Consider the following 16,748-nt stretch of genomic DNA (forward strand, 5'->3'; position numbering starts at 1 on the left):
CCAGGAAGTTTCAAATGTCCTGATTGTTGGTTCTTTCAAAAAGATCGATAATCTTAACAAAAAAGGGTTCATCTATATACCAACATAAATTGTCAGTCCAAATTGACCCCTATTTATTACAAAATTTCTGTTTCAAATTCATGATACAAATTTTCAGAGAAAATGATACAGAGAGTGGTAGTACACAGATCGAATAAAACTACTAACGTTTATGAATAATGAGCAATCTAAACCAGTGACTGATTCAATTGACAAAGAATGTGGGGAATAGGAAGATGGGAATAGTTGTCGTATTATAAATCATTGATAATATGAAGTGATCTCCATGCTAACGCGGTAATTGCTCCAACTTTTCCAGAACGCATATGATGTAACACTCAGCTACAGTAATTAACTATATCAGTAATGAGGCCTGGGAAGCCCAATCAAAAGCTTCGAGAGCCCAGGATCTAACTTACGAGGAGAACACGGGAAGTGCTGTAACCAGATTTCCCAGAAACTTCGGTCTGTGAAAGAGGAGCCGAAATAAGAGAAAGCGTGTCTCGGCTTCTCCGTAGACACTCGATTGTTCATGACGAAACGGCCGTCCAAGTTTGCGAAGTAATTTATATGCCTTTTTAGCACACGATAAGCTCAGCCAAGTTGGTGTTTAGTAACTAGCGACGCGATCTTTCACTTTCGCTTCTCGAGTTCGAAAACCGTTTATCTTTTTATTTTGTTTTATTTTTCATTTACCAACCCATGTCCGTAGAAGGTTACTTCACGAATATTTTTTTACCAAGTTCGGGGGTGCAGGGGCGTCGTATTAGTTGTAAAATTACAACTCGATATTGCAATAAGTGTCATAAATTTACTGTGTAATATGTATGTGCATGGTATGTTCAGGGGTTACGATCTTTCCAAAATTCTCTTAGTCTTATATTTTATTCTTATATCGACTCTTAATTCTTATATTTTGTTCTTTTGTTTATTCTCCAGGAAGATTTGATACATTCTCCTGGATGACATGGATCATAGAAACATTCGAAACATAGAATTTTCGAACACCACGAGCATCACGCAAAGGCAGGTTTGCCACAGCGATATTTCTTCGTATGAATCTCACTTGCGAAAGAAACGTCGTTAACATAGCTGAAGATTTCACGCGTTGGCAATAAATTCGCCACAAACCGTGCATAACGGATTACTTTTTCGAAAACTGGCTCTTGCAGTTGATTATGAATGAAGATACACTACAGGATTTTCACAGAAAACAATAAACTGCAGGAATTTCACAGAAAACAATTTCTAGTAATTTTTTCGTTCACTTATTGTTTTTTTTTAAATCCGTTACTAGTCATGCAATTAGTACACGAATAGGGACAATGTTATTTGAGTACACAACGGTAAACATTCGGAAATTAATCTTCCGCGGTTTTGGGTGGATAAATAAAAAACAAGACTAAAAATAATAACCGGATTCCAACACGGTGCGGTAAACTATGAAGCAGAAACGCTAGATATTGTGCCACCGCTGCGACTGAATTACTGCCTCGCTAAAAGGCACATAAAGTACCTCGAAAACTTTGACCGTCGTTTTCTCGGAGATCTATTACAATATCCCAGCCGAGCCTGCAGTAGATCCCGATATTTTGTCGTTTGTTGTATTAAAGCTGTGCCGATCAGCTGACGGTTGAATTAGCTTTCAGTTGTGAAGATTAAAATTTATAAAACGCAGCGAGGTAGCGCATTTCGCCTGCGGGAGAATGCGTTTTCTCCGTGACATGTAGTTGTTTTTATTTATGAACGGTAAATTCACAGCCGACCAGAGATCATCGGCGGCTGCTTTTGCCCTACGAGATCGACGAGTTTACGTAACTGCAGTTTTACTATTATTGGGACGTCACAATTTTATTTCAGTACATTATATCACGCAGTTTCGGCGAGGGCATAACGATTAATGCTTGTGTTCTGTGAGACTTTGACGATGTAAAACTGGACCTTTAGGCTTTGTTACATTCCTTTGTACTTTGGATAATTAAAGAGAATAATTTCACTTATTTACGAGATTAACTTTTATCAGTGTACAAGAAATAGCCAGAAGATATTGCAATCGCACATCCTTAGTAATCCATAGTTTAATTACTTTATCAGTCATTAAGTGTACCATTAATGTATCACATACATTACATACATACATCTATACAAGATAGTGTGAAGTTTTGCTTCGGATAAGCTGAGACACCTGGTCTCTTATTTGGATCCCTCTTAAACTGAGCGAAATCGGGTTATATAGCCCTTGCAATGCTTTTCTCGTTAGTCGAAACCCCATGCCTACCAATCTGTTGATAACTCTCATACCCGGTCGCCTGTGCTGCAGGTTCTCACCGCAATTTAAGCTTCAGGATGGGGTAGTGTGGACGGCTGCCAAAGTATGGGCACGGGATAGCGTCTCGCCGCAGAGAAGTAACCTCATCTCCAACCAGAGTCGCAAAAGGAGCTGGAGAACAGTGTGCTCCCTCAGAGGTATAGATACATGTGTTCTTGCAAAGCACTCCTGAGTGCTCTCCCAGAGCTGTCGAACCAGAGTGCCCACGCAGAACAGTCTGTTCTCTGCACTTCCTGAAATTCACATAAACTATCCTTCGCCAGTGGCAAGGCTCCTTTAAATTCTGGCCAATGACTATATTCGTAACAAAACTTAAAAACTCCCCGCCTAGGACAGACTTCATCAACCAGCCAATAGCTTGTGTTTTTGCGAACAGAGTAAAAAAGTTTAGAGCAAAATTCCCATTCTACAAATATTTTTTTAATTTCAGTCAATCCGCGGTTCTAATTTTTAGTAAGCGACTTGCTATCTTCCACTCTTGGTATATTTTTTCCTAGGGGCACCCTATGGGGCTCACTTTACTGTTTTCTGTGACACGAGAAGCCATTCATCTTGCATGAGAAGAAGTCTGGCTGACAGCATCTTGTCTACACAAAGGGAGAAAAGAAATTCTAAATCGAACTCAGCTATTTCTCCTCCCACATACAAAGACAGAATTATTTATTTGAGAGTGTCCTCTCACTCTCCTGTTTTGTAGCAGGGCTGCCGGACACAGCAAAAAAATTCTATAGAACAGTGCTCTAACCAAGAAGCTTCAACTTGTAAAAATGGGCAGTATTCTGCAAAGGGCTACGGTTTCCTCATGGTTCATTATACCGGCTTTTTAAGGTGGAGTCAATGGACTGTCATGCTTTTTGACCATCGTATTCAGAGAGAAATGTTACGACCTCTGGCAGTCAGCCGCTTGGCCAAAACGAACCATGTATGCGCTCTGTCTACACATGGCGCCACTTATGGAGTCGCCGAAACTTGCCAGCCCTTCGTCAGCTCATAATGGAGCTACAGAAAAATTCAACGTACAATAGCTACCCACTGTGGAGAAAATTTTATAACGCTAATTGTCAGCTTAACCGTGGCAATCACTGAGGCTGCTGATAATCAGCATAGGTATATTTAATCAGTACAAGAATGTCTCAGACGCGAAAACTGAATTAAAGAAATTATTAAAAATGAGACGAGTCAGTTCAGAAGGAACTGACACATTTCATCACGCCAAAAATAGCGTAAAAATTGCAAAGTGGAGTCGCACTGAGACAGACTAGAGAGGCAACAACAAGATTTTTTTTATTATTACTACGAAAGTCTCACAATCTACTATGGGGTAATTTTAGGAACAATTGGAAGTGATTCTTTGCAAAACCAAATTTCTCGCTTGTGGATACTTCACTCACTCAAATACGGAGCTATCATACACACTCATAGCAAATGCTGATGCATAGTGAAGAATGTCTGGTCATATTATTGATTAATTGCCGGCCGAAGTGGCCGTGCGGTTAAAGGCGCTGCAGTCTGGAACCGCAAGACCGCTATGGTCGCAGGTTCGAATCCTGCCTTGGGCATGGGTGTTTGTGATGTACTTAGGTTAGTTAGGTTTAACTAGTTCTAAGTTCTAGGGGACTAATGACCTCAGAAGTTGAGTCCCATAGTGCTCAGAACCATTGGAACCATTTTATTGATTAATCGTTCGATAAAACCTACTTTGTGGTAGTATCTTATTTCACTGGACTACTTTCGGATGTTGTCCATCATCAGCGGTATCTGGGTTACACAAAAACACATATTTTTTATAGTAAGCCACTTTCCGTGTATATTATGCATACGCGATTTTTCAGTTCGTTATAATTCCATTCCACTTGTCTTACATGCCATATTCTCTACCATATTCCAATGATAATATATCGTAATGTTCGTTTAATTGTACGATTACATGATTTGTAAGGGCTATTTATTTTGACCCGAGTCAACTACACTGAAGCGCCAAAGAAACTAGTATAGGCATGCGTATTCAAATCTATTCAATGTAAACAGGCAGAAGACGGTAGTGCGGTCGGCAACGCCTATATAAGACAACAAGTGTCTGGCGCAGTTGTTAGATCGGTTACTGCTGCTACAATGGCAGGCTATCAAGATTAAAGTGAATTTGAGCGACCGGACACTGCATCTCCGAGGCAGCGATGAAGTGTGGATTTTCCCATTACGACCATTTCACGAGTGTACCATCAATATCAGGAGTCCAGTAAAACTTCAACTCTCCGACATCGCTGCGCCCGGAAAAAAATCTTGCAAGAACGGGACCAACGACGGCTGAAGAGAATCGTTCAGCGTGACGGAAGAACAACCCTTCCTCAAATTGCTGTAGATTTCAATGCTGGGCCATCAACAAGTATCAACGTGCAAACCATTTAAGGAAATATCATCAATATGGGCTTTCGGAGTCGAAGGCCCACTCGTGTACCCTTGATGACTGCATGACACAAAGCTTTACACCTCGCCCGGACCCGGCAACACCGACGTTGGACTGTTAATGACTGGAAACATGTTGCCTGGTGGGACGATACAAATTGTTTCGACCGGAAGCACTTTTACGGGTATGGAGACAACCTCATGAATCCATGGGCCCTGCATGTGAGCAGAGGACTGTTCAAACTGGTGGAGGCCCTGTAATGGTGTGGGGCATGTGCTGTTGAAGTGATATGGGATCCCTGATACGTCTAGATACAACTCTGACAAGTGACACTTTCGTAAGCATCCTGTCTTATCACCTGCATCCATTCTTGTCGATTGTGCATTCCGAGAGACTTGGGACATTACAGCAGGAAATTGCGACACCCCAAACGTCCAGAATTGCTATAGGTGGCTCCAGTAACAGTATTCTGAGTTTAAACACTCCCACTGGCCACCCAACTCCCCAAACATGAACAGTTTTGAGCATATCTGGGATGCCTTGCAACGCACTGTTCAGAAGAGATCTCCACTCCCCCGCACTTTTACAGATTTATGGACAGCCCTGCAGGATTCGTGGTGTCAGTTCCCTCCAGCACTACTTCAGGCATTATTCGAGTCCGTGTAACGTCTTGTTGCGGCACTTCTGCATGCTGTCGGCGGTCCTACAGAATATTAGGCAGGTGTACCAGTTTCTTTGGCTCTCGGAAACGACACATCGTTCGAAATAAAGGTTCTAGGTGAAAAGTTAGTAGAGTAAAGAGGACATGTGCTTCTGCTGCAGCTAGCCACCTACTAATCACCGGTCCTGCATAGGTGGGATGAACTATGTATTTTAAAATGGGAATCCTCCAATTTTTATTTCATATTCGGATTCTACATCAAAAAATACGTGCGGTATACTCAAACCATTGCTCCCCAGTCATGTGTAAATGACACTGTAATCGGCAAATATCAGCTGTGCCTGTTTTTGCAGTTAAGGACCGATGCATTTGATCCTACATTACATTTACGATGTAAATATAAACATTTGTGCTCTAAGGAGTGACATTGATATTCAGACATTACTTGAGTGTTGCAAAGTGATTGTACAATAGAAATAATATGGCAAGAAATTGACGTTTCTGGCAAAAAGCCACTTGTATAGTAACTTAGTTTCCTGTTCCTATGGAGATAATTGTGGTGAGTCCCCAAACCATCAGAATGCTACATTTCGGTGGCCGCCCTCGAACCCCGCAATCAGGGTGACTGATTTTCGTGTATGTTTCCATCCAAGCGCCGTAACTCCTGCACTGAAAACTACTCAGCTACTAGCAAAGTATAAAGCACAACCATTGTAGTAAGGTAACGTGTTCATGAAGTGACACTGACATGTGCACCTGCCATGGATACTCACCGAAATCAACCACCCCAATGCGAAGAGGCCCGGGGCTCGCTGAAATCAAGCACTGCAATGGTGAGAGGCAAGGGTACTCTCTGAAATCAAAACACCCCAATGGAGAGAGGCAGGGAGCCTCGCTGATATCAAACGTCCCGATGGCAACAGCTAATTCTTATATCCATGTATTTCTTCCTGGATCATACTAAACGTAGTTTCTAACCAGACATTGAAGTAGCTAATCATATTGTATTGTACAACCCAATTTGCAACTTTATAGTAAATTTAGAAGGTAGATATCAACCGTTATAACCCAAAGTTTACATTTGCATTGTAAATGAAATGTACAATCAAATGTGTCAGTTCCAAACTGCAAAGACAGTCGATTACAGTGCGATCTACCTCGATGAAAAAAAGAAAAAGAAAAGAAAAGAACATAAAAAAAGAAAGAAAAAGGCTTGAGTAATGTGTTCGCATTTTTTGGGGTAGAATCTGAATAATACGATTGCATGATGTACATATGCATATATGTATTCAGGATAAGGATCTTTTTTACGAAATATATGCAGATTTGTGTTGTCTTTCTTAGGAGAGCAAAAAATTTTGTTTTCATTACAGTACTTGTATAGTACCGAAATTTTCGATGATTTTTTAAATTTTTGAATCGCTCTGTACATTTAAAATAATTTATGTTTCGTTGTGTATATGAAAATTTGTATTTCTTGCAAAATATTTAGTAAACTGCCTTTCTGGGAAATATGTATGACTGGTAGGAATTGTATCATGTCACTGGCTGTGTGGTTTTGTTCTCGTAAGTGTGTGCTAAACTAAGACAGGTTTATGCCAGTTAGGTTCAGATATTCTTTAAATCTTGTCTTGAAATTTTGTGTAGTTCGTTCTATGTACATTCTCTCACAGTTATCACATTTTAAATTAAAAGCACCTCATCGTGCAAATTTATGAGAGTCTTCTATGTTACAAAAAAAAAAAAAATTGAAATCTCTATGTGTTCTGCGTTCTGAAGTACATTTTTAGTTTGCTTTACTGGAATGCATGTCTGATTTGATCTGAAATTTCCCCAAGGTATTTGTATTTGTTCCAGACAGGTTAAGAGATGCTATACTCTCATACCAAAAGACACGATCGAAGATAATAAGAAACTCTGAAAGTATATGTTTCAATTCAAAGTGTCCCTCCAGTTAAGTTACACAAAAATATACAAGTTTGAATATAAAAATAAAGACAGTGGTTGCCAGGTATATAAAACAAAGGGATAATGATGTCGATAAAAGAAGAGATCGGAGACAACTAATGAAAGAACGACTTATTGAAGACATAACTATGTTTGGCACATCTAGAAATAAGAAAGCTACAACAAACCCTCATGTTTGACATAATTATGAAATTGTGTAATTAATATGACAAAAATTAACACAAAAAATTAAATTTGTCTAATTTTTTATTTATGGCTTCTTTAGTCTGATCAGATGAGGGCCTTAAGGCCCTCTCTTACATCTGTCCAAGAACAACACATACAAAAATATTATACAGTAATCACAATAATAATAATTTACGATATTAGTAAAAGTAATAATTAGCAATAACAATAAAAATAACAATAATAGTAATAATAATAAAACAACAGTAATAACACTAGTAATGATGACAGAACACTGGAGGAATTGTGAATGTCATTAATTAGTCACTGCATGTTGTTGTCGTTGTGGTCTTCAGTCCAGACTGGTTTGATGCAGCTCCTGTGCAAGCTTCTTCATCTCTCAGTACCTACTGCAGCCTTTTGAATCTGCTTTGTGTATTCATCTCTTGGTCTCTCTCTACGATTTTTACCCTCCACGCTGCCCTCCAATACTAAATTGGTGATCCCTTGATGCCTCAGAACGTGTCCTCCCAACCGATCCCTTCTTCTAGTCAAGTTGTGCCACAAACTCCTCTTCTCCCCAATTCTAATCAGTACCTCCTCATTAGTTATGTGATCTACCCATCTAATCTTCAGCATTCTTCTGTAGCACCACATATAGAAAGCTTCTATTCTCTTCTTGTCCAAACTATTTATCGTCCACGTTTCACTTCCATACATGGCTACACTCCATACAAATACTTTCAGAAAGGACTTCCTGACACTTAAATCTATACTCGATGTTAACAAATTTCTCTTCTTCAGAAAGACTTTCCTTGCCATTGCCAGTCTATATTTTATATCCTCTCTACTTCGACCATCATCAGTTATTTTGCTCCCCAAATAGCAAAACTCCTTTACTACTTTAAGTGTCTCATTTCCTAATCTAATTCCGGCAGCATCACCCGAATTAATTCGACTACATTCCATTATCCTCGTTTTGCTTTTGTTGGTGTTCATCTTATATCCTCCTTTCAAGACACTGTCCATTCCGTTCAACTGCTCTTCCAGGTCCTTTGCTGTCTCTGACAGAATTACAATGTCATCGGCAAACCTCAAAGTTTTTATTTCTTCTCCATGGATTTTAATTTCTACTCCGAATTTTTGTTTTGTTTCCTATACTGCTTGCTCAATATACAGATTGAATAACATCGGGGATAGGCTACAACCCTGTCTCACTCCCTTCCCAACCACTGCTTCCCTTTCATGCCCCTCGACTCTTATAAATGCCATCTGGTTTCTGTACAAATTGTAAATAGCCTTTCGCTCCCTGTTTTTTACCCCTGCCACCTTCAGCATTTGAAAGAGAGCATTCCAGTCAACATTGTCAAAAGCTTTCTCTAAGTCTACAAATGCTAGAAACGTAGGTTTGTCTTTCCTTAATCTGTCTTCTAAGATAAGTCGTAGGGTCAGTATTGCCTCATGTGTTCCAACATTTCTACGGAATCCAAATTAATTATAATAAAATAATGGTGGCATTACGAACGATATTGATTATTTTAGCAGTTTTGAAGCTTTGTTTGGTACTAGAAGAAGTAGAAGCGATAATGAAAGAGGAGATGACTGCAATGAAAGTGACAATGTCTCCTAGGAAAGAAGATAATTTCAGTAGCGAACACTGTAGAGAAGGGGAGAGAAAAGTGGTGGGGGAGGGAGGGTTGATTTCACCTTCTTACAGACTGCAGCTGTGTTTTAACCCCGTCTAGGTTATGGTCCAGAATTATCCGCAGATTGTTTACAGAAGAAGAAAAGGTGATTTCTGTGCTGTTTAGTGTTAAGGGTATAAGGGATTCTCTGAACTCAGGAGTAATAAATCTTTTGCGAGCAACTAAGATTGCTTGTGTTTTAGATGGGATAAGTTTTATTTAAACCTATGCTCTGTGTCCAATTTGATAATGCAAGTAACTCAGCATTTACGTTCTGGATGGCTGTGCCCAGATTTTTTGAGCCTGCGCTTAAGTATAAATGAAGGTCATCAGCATACAAATGATATTTGCTATGGGAGACAATATTCAACATATTATAGCATATAATGAGAAAAGTGATGGGCCCAGTACTGATCCCTGTGGGTTCCCTGATGCTATATTCTTCTATTGTGACCTGTTTGTTCCGATCGTTACAGACTGTGACCTCTTTATTCTGACTTTTACACTCTGTTGACGGGATGTAAGAAATGAGTGGAATCATTGTACAGCACTCGAAGAAAAGTTTTGAATTTTGAGTTTAGCAAGTAGAATATAAAGTCGAAAACTTTGCGGAAGTCCAAAAAGCATATAACAACCCTCCTTTGTCTGTACATAGCTTGTTTCAGTTCGTCAGTCACTGCGATTTTTCATGAAACCGTATTAGTATTCATCTAGAAGGTTATTTGATGTTACGTAACTGGTAAGCTGATCGTGAACTATGTATTCTAAAGTCTTGGACAATGCTGGTAGAATGCAAATGGGTCTATAGTCGGAAGATTCTTTGGGAGATTCCTTTATGGGTAGAGGTTTTATGAGCCCCTTTTTCCAGATCATTGCGAAGATGCTGGCGGTCGGAGAATGGTTAAAAACAAACGTTATTGTAGGCACTAATGGATCGATGAGGAAACTAATCATTTGTATTGTAATACTGTCGTGTCCTACATCTCCAGAAAGAATTAGCGCATTTGACTTCCTGACTGTGCTAAAGCTTACCGGCCGCAGAAAAAAACGCTTCGTCTGTACCGACCGCAGGTATTACAAGTGATTCGATGGTTTGCGACCTTGTACGTTGGTCAAGTAGAGATGTAGGAGTGGCGAAATACTCATTTTGATCAACTGTAGATTGAGGTTTCCTTATTCCTAGCCCTCGTGGACTTTTCCACAAGACAGTGGGCCTGTGAAAGTCCTCACTAACGAGTGGACGTACCTAGGTTTTGCATTTCTCACCAACTGACTAATTCGTTTGCGTAATCGCTCCTAGACGAGATGCTAGTCGGAGGTCGGGTGGGGCTTACATTTCCTGTGCGCTACGTCATGAGGTGTTTGAGTTGATCGGTGAACCATTGTGCAGGTTTTCTCCTGACTCTTAAAGTTTTTATCGGATTGTGTTTATCGTACAAATTATGGAGTCTCTTAGTGAAATTACATATTTTATAGACTGTATCAGAGTTATTTCAGTCATACTCTGACAAGAGGCATCATAGACGGCAACTGTAAGCTCAGACATATTCAAGCGTTTAAAAGTTTGTTCTTTGTACACTGTAACGAATAATTCATGTATATTACATCACGAGCAGATAAGCCGGATGCAGAAATTTGATCAGTGCGAATAACTCTGTTTGGAGACTTGACACCGAAAATATCGTTAGAAGTATGAGTGTGTGCAGTATGATGTGTTGGTCTAAGTGGAAGCAGTATATGATTTGAGCAGGAGTCTGGATTGTATATTACACGGATAAGACGCATTCTGTCGAGAGGCTTAATTTCAGTGAACGTATATTCGGGTTATTTCTCCTTGTTATTGGACGTTAGAACGACAGTAGGGAGTAGGTTTCACACATATATGCAGCCACACCGCCAACTCTTCCATTATACATGTCTTGTCTCAGAAGCACATAGCCATCGAGGCTTACACAGCTGGAAGGGACAGCCACCTCTCCGACAGTAGTGTGACACGTAAGCTAAGATACTGAAATGAGCATACGAATTCAGTCAAGTGCGAGTTGTAGCGTACAGTCGTTGGGAATCGTTTCTGCTATAACGCTGCAAGTAGGGACAGCGGCTGCTCTGGACTCTGGCATAACCACTGCCTCGCGTTATGTGAGGGGGATGGAAGGGCGAGGGAGTGGCCCACAGGCAGGCAAGGGGTTGGAGAAAGCGAAGAGTTGAAGGTCGGTTACTCTTCCGTACTACGAAGCGCGTAGATCGGCGCGAATATGGAAGCGTGGGGAGCAGAGAATATTCATTGTGAAGGAATATGACTGAGAATAGTTCAGACTGTAAAAACAGTTTACTCTGTATTAAAACATGAAAAGTGGTTAGTGTGCAGTACAGTTCAGAGTGGGAGGAGAGATCAGTTGATTTACAAGGCCGATGCTATCAGCAGAGAAAAATTGGTTTAATAACTAAAAGATTAACCAAGAAGGCTAACTTTTAAATTAGAAATTACCGAAGTAACACTGATAGCAGTTTTGTTCTTCGTCATTTAAACCGAGATGAGCGAGTAATGTAACCAGGAAAAGAATGATGACGATAATACTACTACTACATATAAGAGAGAAAATTCTAAACCAAATAGTGTTAACAGCAAATAAAACTAAGTAATACAACAGTTAAGGATAATAAGTGAAGACACTACTACAAAGATAACTATAAATTAACAGTTACGAGAAGAACATGGACTCAAAGATAGTTCTGAAGTTGATGCAATTACAAGATGTAAGTAGGCTGTTTATGTTTTTATGTTGGTAACGTCACGTAGCGCTCTATATGAAAATCACTGACTGTGCTGTGTGAAGTCTGTGGCTGGTTTGCATTGTTGGAATATTTGCTATTGTAGTGTTGGGCAGTTGGATGTGAACAGCGCGTAGCGTTGCGCAGTTGGAGGCGAGCCTCCAGCAGTGGTGGATGTGGGGAGAGAGATGGCAGAATTTTGAGAGCGGACGATCTGGACTTGTTTCCATCAGAAAGAGTAAATTTGTAATACTGTATATCATGAACTGATATATATACAGGGTGGTCAGAAAATGTGTGAAATGCTTGTAGGGATGTTACAGGGCAGTTTGTACTGAGACATAAATGTTAAGAAAGAAATTCGATACGTTGCGCCGTTTCCGAGTTATTTAGCATTGAAGTTAGCCAATCAGATCGTCGCGTGCGTAAATTCAAGTTTCAGCTAACGAGACAAAGCACTCGTCGGGGAACACCGCCACCGCGAGAAGCCCCGATTGGCTAAATTCTATTCTAAATAACTCGGAAACAGAGCAACGTATCGAATCTCTTTCCTAACATTTATGTCTCAGTACAACCTGCCCTGTAACATCCCTACAAGCATTTCACACATTTTCTGACCACCCTGTATATATATATGATGACTTTTGAATATTATTAAGGTAAATACATTATTTGTTCTCTATCAAAACCTTTCATTTGCTAACTATGCCTATCAGTAGTTAGTGCCTTCAGTAGTTAGAATCTTTTATTTAGCTGGCAGTATTGGCGCCCGCTGTATTTCAGTAGTTCGAGTAACGAAGATTTTTGTGAGGTAAGTGATGCATGAAAGGTATAGGTTATTGTTAGTCAGGGCCATTATTTTGTAGGGATTATTGAAAGTCAGATTGCGTTGCGCTAAAAATATTGTGTGTCAGTTTAATGTTGATCAGAAAAGGTAAAGAGAGAAATGTCTGAGTACGTTCAGTTCTGCTCAGCTGTTTGAAAATCAAATGACGTAAGAGGTTTATCAATACTGTAATTCATAAATTTTTCTAAGGGGACGTTTCAAAGATAGTGTTTAGAGTACAAGGGATGTTACACTAGACTAGTTTTCAAAATGTTAAAATGGCTCTAAGTATTATGGGACTTAGCTTCTGAGGTCATCAGCCCCCTAGAACTTAGAACTACTTAAACCTAACTAACCTAAGGACATCACACACATCCATGCCCGAGGCAGGATTCGAACCTGCGACCGTAGAAGTCGCGCGGTTCCGGACTGAAGCGCCTAGAACCTGTTAAAACTAGGAATGCAGAGCCTCACTGCAGTGACATCGAATAAAAAGACCTCGGAGTTCCAGCCACGTGAAGTGATTAAATTAATACGAGCTTTTGGCTAAGCACTCATTCACTCATTCAAATACGGAGCTATCATACACACTCATAGCAAATGCTGATGCATAGTGAAGAATGTCTGGTCATATTATTGGTTCAAATGGCTCTGAGCAGTATGGGACTTAACTTCTGAGGTCATCAGTCCCCTAGGACTTAGAACTTAGAACTACGTAAATCTAACTAACCTAAGGACATCACAGACATCCATGCCCGAGGCAGGATTCGAACCTGCGACTGTAGCGGTCGCGCGGTTCCAGACTGTAGCGCCTAGAACCGCTCGGCCACTCCGGGTGGCGTCTACTTTTAAACCAAGGTGAGAGGTGGTAAATTTCCACTTTGGTTCGCATTCAGCGAAACTTCACTGAATGCTATTCAGTTATGTCATGTCTGTAACTGCTTTCTTGCCAGCTGCAGTGTTAATAATTACCCTGCCACTGTGAGTCTACACATTCTGAAGGCAGAAACGACATATGACATTGTTCAATATCTTTACACGTTCCTGTGTAAGATATTGTCTTATTGTAAGCCCTGTTTTTGTTAATTTCTTTCTTGTGGCTAAATATCTCCACCGTTTTTCTGTATGAAACAAACTTCACAGTTCAGATGTTCAAATGTGTGTGAATTCCTTAGGGACCAAACTGCTTAGGTCATCGGTCCCTAGACTTACACACTACTTAAGCTAACTTATGCTAAGAACAACACACACATCCATGCCTGAGGGAGGACTCGAACCTCCGGCGGGTGGGGCCGAGCAGTCCGTGACATGACGCCTCATAACGAGCGGCCACACCGCGCAGCAAACTTCACAGTTATTGGATGTGGTTACACAGAACCTGATAATCTTCGTCCCACCTGACGGCTCCTGTCAATGTCTGCCTTACTGACTTCTGTGCCTCACTTCTTATGTGCAATCTGTATACGCAGGCTGTCTGTGTCTTCCGCCTCTTCTTCTGCTACGCCAAAGAGCCGTATATTATTTAACCTTTGCTAGTCCTCTAACTCGTCCGTCGCACAGATACTTTTTCTTCAAAATGTTGCATCTTTCTCTCATGCTCAGACATAGAATTTTTTAAAGCTGTACTTTCAGCAATATTTTTCTCAACAGTGTGATGAATTTCTGTTAGAACTGTTGCCGTTACTGTGTCTGATATAATGCGAACAATGAGATCGAGATTATCTTTTTTCGTGAAGCACTGCACGTATCTCAGAGCGGATCAGTTCCGCTATACCGGGAACTTCTGCCACGAACCGGGCCACTGCCGCACCTGCTGGTGTCCGGCTGCTGGATGTGCTGTTATTCTATTTCCTGTTTAGCATTCTCCAGTGTAGGTTCTGATGAAGCGCATATGAAATAAAAATGCTGTGAAGAACATTGAGGCATAAGAAAAAACGTGATGCATTAACCAAAAATTATAATTAAATAAGGAATGAATTGGAATGTGACATGAAATTAAAATTTTTCGATAGAGAAAAAAATCTGACAGAAACAGAATTTAATAATGAGGAAATACAGTTATCACAGAAGGGCGTAGAATCCAATTTATCAAATAAACCAACTCGTACTAACATAGCAAGCAATACTGCACAAACAAAATAGAAGTTCTACAGCTAAACTTGCTATTGTAACTCAAAACTACCTTACTGAAAAGATATACAAAATGATTAGCAAACGCAATTACAACAGCAGAAATAATAAATTATACAAAAAAGTAAACGAAAATATCTACAGAATTTGTGAAAAATTAGAAACAAACAATTCAATGGTCCTCAGAGTAGACATGTGAAAGCTCGAACAGAACGGTTTAGATGTTCGTTTTTCCCGCGCTGTTCGGGAGTGGAATGGTAGAGAGATAGTATTTGTGGTTCGATGAACCCTCTGCCAAGCACTTAAATGTGAATTGCGGAGTAGACATGTAGATGTAGATGTATAATTATTTGAACGATTCTAGAATATTTCTCTTGTTGTAGAATATTGTTGAAGTGTGTGGGACCCGTACCAGATTGGACTAATAGGAGATATTAAACATATACAGAGAAGGGCAGCATGAATGGTCACAGGTTTGCTTGATACATGGGAGAGTGTCACAGAGATACTGAAGGAACTGAACTGGAAGACTCTTGAAAATACACGTAAACTAGTCCTAGAAAGTGTATTAACAAAGTTACAAGAACCGGCTTTAGATGATGACTCACAGAATGTACTACAGTCTCCTACGTATAGTTCAATAGGGATCATGAGGATAAGATTAGAATAATCACCGCACGTACTGAGGCATTCAAATAATCATTTTTCCCACGCCCCATACGTGAGTAGAACAGGAAGAAACACTAATAACTGGTACAGTGGTCTGTACCCCCTGCCATGCACCTCACGGTGGTTTCCAGAGTATACATGTAGATGTAGATGCAGACGTAGATGAAAAATCACATATGCAAAAAGTACTACAACATACATAACAGAACCATCGTTTTGTTCTAGGAAGGGACCCTAGGAAATCTGATGCCGCAAGAAGTCTTAGTTTTACGAGCAGGATTGGAAAAAAGGGGGTCCTAATTTGATATGGTAGAAGGTTTTGCTATCTGACAGGCACTGGAAAAAGACAATACCATCCAGGTCATTCACAACTCCAAGAAACATTTCTTTGGGTCAAAGTGAGCATGATTTAAGTGCATATCCAATACAGGCTTGTTCACCAATTCATCTACCACGAACAGCAACTAGTTCCATCAAAGAATCAGAATCCCTTTTCTTACCATATAAAGAACCCACATTTGTGCTTTAAATCTAGAAAGGCAAAATTCATGTGCGTTCCTCCACAGCTGCTGCGCCATGAACAAGTACAGGGGTGGATTTGGGGAATTCTTGTAAATCTCGCGCAGCTACTGCTGGTAGGCAGAAGTTAAGGGACCGATTGTCGCATCAGATGCCAGGCATTTTGAAAATGATTCTGTGAGACAGGTTTATGACAGCGCTCACAGGCTAGAAGGCACAGCGTGGCTGGCACTGTATACAAATGTGAAGTAATCAGGGTAGCACAGGGCACGGACGTGCTGTGAAGAACCCATACGTTGCAGTTACAACAGCGCCTAGAGACCTGTGTGTAGGGGCTGAAGCGAGCTGAGGAAAGCTGACGTCGTAATTACACTACTGGCCATTAAAATTGCTACACGACGAAGATGACGTGCTACAGACGCTAAATTTAACCGACAGGAAGAAGATGCTATGATACGCAAATGATTAACTTTACAGAGCATTCACACAAGGTTTGCGCCGGTGTGGACACCTACAACGTGCTGACATGAGGAAAGTTTCCAACCGATTTCTCATACACAAACAGCAGCTGACCGGCGTTG

This window comes from Schistocerca cancellata, chromosome 4 (assembly GCF_023864275.1).
Source record: "Schistocerca cancellata isolate TAMUIC-IGC-003103 chromosome 4, iqSchCanc2.1, whole genome shotgun sequence".
Classification (NCBI taxonomy): domain Eukaryota; kingdom Metazoa; phylum Arthropoda; class Insecta; order Orthoptera; family Acrididae; genus Schistocerca; species Schistocerca cancellata.